The sequence below is a fragment of the Pyxicephalus adspersus genome, chromosome 1 (assembly GCF_032062135.1).
Source record: "Pyxicephalus adspersus chromosome 1, UCB_Pads_2.0, whole genome shotgun sequence".
Lineage (NCBI taxonomy): Eukaryota > Metazoa > Chordata > Amphibia > Anura > Pyxicephalidae > Pyxicephalus > Pyxicephalus adspersus.
Window position 1 is genome coordinate 175,278,109 of NC_092858.1, and position 5,217 is coordinate 175,283,325.

General features: G+C 41.6%; 1 protein-coding gene across 1 annotated transcript in view; it reads right to left on the bottom strand.

Moving 5' to 3' along the window:
• The window catches only part of ATP6V1A (ATPase H+ transporting V1 subunit A), a gene marked incomplete in the record, with an annotated part of 44,186 nt that overhangs the window by 29,234 nt on the left and 9,735 nt on the right, over window positions 1–5,217 (bottom strand). The window contains 1 exon segment of the mRNA XM_072398433.1: window positions 1,429–1,495.

Consider the following 5,217-nt stretch of genomic DNA (forward strand, 5'->3'; position numbering starts at 1 on the left):
TATAGGGGACCTATTCTCATTATATCTATTCAGGGTTCCCACTGGGAATACTTTTGTATTGGGTCCAAAATATAAAAGCATTTGAGCCTGATTTATTAAAGCTCTTCAAGGCTGGAAAGGATACACTTGCCAGTGAAGCTGGGTGATCCAGCTAACCTGTAATAGATCTGGTTAAGGATTGAAAACATTTGCTAGCAAATGACTTTGAAGAAATCTATTCCATGTTTTGCTGGACTGACCTTTTTTAATGTTAGAACTATCAGATATGTGGGGGGTGAGTGTAAAGAACGATTACTTAGTATGGGACTCAGAAAATTCCGATGGTGGCCCTGCAACCGTCTGTGGGCTACTAAAGTCCCCAGAAGTACCATGGGCACAAAGAGAGGAGTCCTAGGCTACCGTTTTTTATTAACAGAAGTGGTAGGGTGGAGGGTCACATGACAGATGATTCATGTCAGCTTATAGGGGCTTAGGAAATGTTTATTGTAAAGCAAAGTCCGATTTACTGATAGAGGGGGCTGAAAAAAATGAACAGCTGATAAAACATTGAATGGATATAATGATACAATCTGATTGAAGGAGCTCAAAATATCCAGCTAGACTTTACCTGAACTAGAAGGAGGAGAACAGGTGCCGCGTCAGATGGGTGATTCAAGGAAACTCTGAACTCTCACCTGGAGGGGGACAGAAAACACAAAGAGAATTAGCAATCATTGAGCGTTTATGTATATTAAAAGTCATTTATCCCACTGTACACCCAGAGCTGCTGGTTTACAGACCGGATACATCCTAATATAGAGAACCACTGGTATAGGGGACCTATTCTCATTATATCTATTCAGGGTTCCCACTGGGAATACTTTTGTATTGGGTCCAAAATATAAAAGCATTTGAGCCTGATTTAATAAAGCGCTTCAAGGCTGGAAAGGATACACTTATCAGTGAAGCTGGGTGATCCAGCAAACCTTTAATGGATCTGGTTAAGGATTGAAAACATTTGCTAGCGAATAGCAAATGACTTTGAAGAAATCCATTGCATGTTTTGCTGGTATGACCTTTTCTAATGCTAAAACTATCAGATATGTGGGGTGGGGGGTGGGTGTAAAGAAAGATCACTTAGTATGGGACCCACATATTTCTAAAGTTGGCCCTGCAACCGTCTGTGGGCTACTAAAGTCCCCAGAAGTACCATGGACACAAAGGGAGGAGTCCTAGGCTGCCGTTTTTTATTAACAGAAGTGGTAGGGTGGAGGGTCACATGACAGAGGATTCATGTCAGCTTATAGGGGCTTAGGAAATGTTAGTTGTAAAGCAAAGTCCGATTTACTGATAGAGGGGGCTGAAAAAAATGAACAGCTGATAAAACATTGAACGGATATAATGATACAATCTGATTGAAGGAGCTCAAAATATCCAGCTAGACTTTACCTGAACTAGAAAGAGGAGAATAGGTGCCACGTCAGATGGGTGATTCAGGGAAACTCTGAACTCTCACCTGGAGGGGGACAGAAAACACAAAGAGAATTAGCAATCATTGACCGTTTTAAGTATATTAGTCATTTATCCCACTGCACACCCCAAGTCGCTGGTTTATAGACTGGATACATCTTAATATAGAGACATTTATCCCACTGTATACCCAGAGCCACTGCTTTATAGACCAGATACATCCTAATAGAGCCATTTATCCCACTGTACATCCAGAGCAGCCGGTTATTAGATCGGATACATCCTAATATAAAGCCAATTATCCCACTGTACACCCACAGCCGCTGGTTTATACACCGGATACATCTTAATACAGAGACATTTATCCCACTGTACACCCAGGGTTGGTAAATTACAGGGAGATGTAGCATTCTTATGAAATACACAGGTTCTACAGTCTTGCTGTTTGAATTTCCCCTCCAGTGACATTTCTGTAGCTGCCTCCTTTTAAACATTTGTGGTGCAAAAGAAAAACCCTTAACATAGAGGAGTATTTATTGTGCGATCAGCCAGAAATGAATTTTGGGTCGTATATGTAGATTTAGAAAAGATCTTTTAGACCAAGCAAACTGATAACCCCCACTTATAACAAGAATGGGTACTAAAGCTTCCTATTCCATCTATCCATCTATGATGTTCTTGTGGGGACGAACAGACGGACGGACATACAGAAAATTAAAAAAAATATATCAGGCTCCCTCTTGCAGCTGATCATGTGACTAACAATCCATAGGCATTGGTCATGTGACTAACACATAGACATTAGTCATTTGGTCTCCGCTAAAAGGACTAGAAATAGTTACATTCAGGAAGAATTAGCCAATCAGGGACTCATTTTCCAGCTTCCTTAAAAATATCTTTAAAAAATAATTCTGTTTACCTTTATATTACTTACAAAGCAAAAATATCACAAAAAAGGTAAGATGACAAAAGTGTGTTTCAGGCTATGGTGTAAAAAGCTGACACAGATCACACATATACATCGGGTTCTGTGGGGGACTATGTAAATGTTTCATCACTTATTCTGAGGATTCTGCACAAGAACAAGTTCCCGTTTCACACTTGGAATAAGTTGTGTCACGCTCTCTTGTGCAATAAATCACAAAGCTCAAAACTCCGGCATTGCTGAACATTTATAAATTACATTTTATGGAGCAGATTTGTTTTATTATTTTGATGCCAGGAACAACAGTGTTCACCCCAGAATTTTTTTTAAAGCTGAATGGTTACTGAAAAATGCCGGGCGCTGCACCCAGCTAGAAGAGTCTGGGGAGAAGACTGGAACAGCGAAGTTTCAAGTTCCTGAAATCTGATCAGTGAGGAAAAAATGGTGGCTTCCTTTACTGATAAACATAAAACGTCTGCATCTGATACTTGACTAACCCAATTCATTGTCACAATCCATAAAATATATCTTTACAGGACATGCCCTGAGTTCAAAATCAAAAAGCACATGAATATAAAAGTTGCAGAAAGCATGCACCTTATTGGCCGAGATCATCCCATGTGACCTTTTCCTGATACCAGTGCACAAACTAGCATAAGGATTTATATAGCACCAACATATTAGGCAGCATTGTACAATAACTAGGGGATGTAAATGACAGACAGGTACAGACAGTGACACAGGAGGAGGAGAGGACGCTGCCCCGAAGAGCTTACAATCTAGAAGATGGGGGAAGTATCACACAATAGGAGGGGGATATGGAATGGTGGGAAGTAGTAAAGGTTTAGGAGACAGAAGATGGGTAGGCAAGTTTGAAAAGATAAATTTTTTCTTTTACCAGGTAGACAATTTTTATTCTTCCATGATAGAAATTCACCGTCTGCTATCGTTCCTTCTGAATAATGAAGTTGCTGGGTGCATTCATCTGCTTTTTCATTCCCATTGAGCTGTATGAAGCAAATGAAAGCCCTGCAGCTACTGGGGTCAGGGACTGATGTGAATGTGTTGGTCAGGCGAGGAATAAAGACGATTCATGCATTATGATGGATTCCAGGCCTACAATCTATATATAATCTATAAATGGAGGCTGATCATTCACCGAATGGCAGACAATATACAGGAGCGCAGCACACACATAAATGCACTCACCGTTCTCCCTCTGCGCCAGCCATGTGAGCACAATGTCAGAGCGAACACTACGGCAGCCTCGGCTCCTCTGATGTGGTGAGTCACCCAATTTCCAGGCTGAATCTCAGAGAAGAGGAAGATGCTGCAGCACAGACCCCACACTGCCTGACACATGGAAAATCAGGGACTGTCCCATGGATGACACACAGCAATATTTATCAGCATGGCAAATGTGATCATAGGAAAGATGAATCCAAGGGAAAAGGTGCAATTCAAGGAAGATTTATAACTGATTTGTAGTTCTGTTCATCAGGTCCTGAGAATAACACAGCTCTGACACATAGCAGAGACGGAGGTGTCATTCTCCTTCTTAGTAATTAGGTAACACTTAAAGGTTTTTTCCTTCATAATAAATAGAAGGATGAGCTGATCTGTCACTCTTCTTTCTATTTACATCAATATATTCCTTGTTAGCACATCTCCATATTGCCAGCGTGCATACATACACTACGGACAACCTGATTGGTTCTTTGTACTGCTTTCCCCTCCACCAATCTGAGCTGCCAATTCACAGAACAGTAGGCGGGGTGAGGTGTGGCCACGAGATGATTGATAGGCGAAAGGTTTGAGAATAAAGTGATAATGCTGATAACCCCGCCCCCTGCATCATCATCCAGTCCTGATATAGTGCAAGCACATGTGTGACAACGCTCCTGTGTAGCAGTGCAGCATTGTGGTCACCTCATAAGGCTGCATTACGTGGATTTCCCTGGCAGGATCAACAGGTATTTGTAGGACCTTGCAAAGGAGGGCAATTCGCAGAGCAGTGCTCAACCCAGAATTTTTTTTGAGCCGGGTGGGAAGAAATTGTAGGTGGGTGGCAGACCCTGTATTGTGACCCAACTCATCTGTAACCATCCAAAAACAGCCGGGTGTTTGCTGAAAAGTGCTGGGTGGTGCGCCCGGCTAAAAGGGGCTGGGGAGAACCCTGCAGAGCCATGCATGGTACAAAACACTTGTGTGTTAAAGAGTTATGCATGGTACAGAGACATGTGTGGTACATGGGATTGACTTCTTACAAAGTAATTTCACATCACAGCGACAAATATTACAAAAGCCTGGCATGTTACATGCGTGCTACAAGATGGCACAGTACAAAGTGATGAATATTACGAGACATATTACATGTCATGTGTGATATATGGTGCATTACATAGCAGCAAATGTTACAAGAGACTGTTAAGGAGCAAATCATGTCACAAGACCAACACATTACAGTCATGTGTGGTACAAGAGATTGGCTTCTTACAGAGTAATGGGACTTGCAAATCACAAAGTGACAAATAATTACAAGAGACTGACATAATACAGAGTCATGCGTTACAGGCAGCACAGAGTGATGAATGTTACAAGAGACTGCCATGTTACATGTCCTGTATGACCATGCCATGGGATTGGCTTTTTGAGTGATGCATGATACGTGAGACTTGCAGATCCCATAGCAGCCAATATTACAAGAGACTGTTAAAGAGGGACTATTATTACCATAGACCGGCATTTCCTAAGTGATGTGTATAACTAGAGACTGACATGTTACATATTTGTGTATAGTACAAGAAAATGGCACAGTACAGAGTGCTGACGTTACAAGAGAC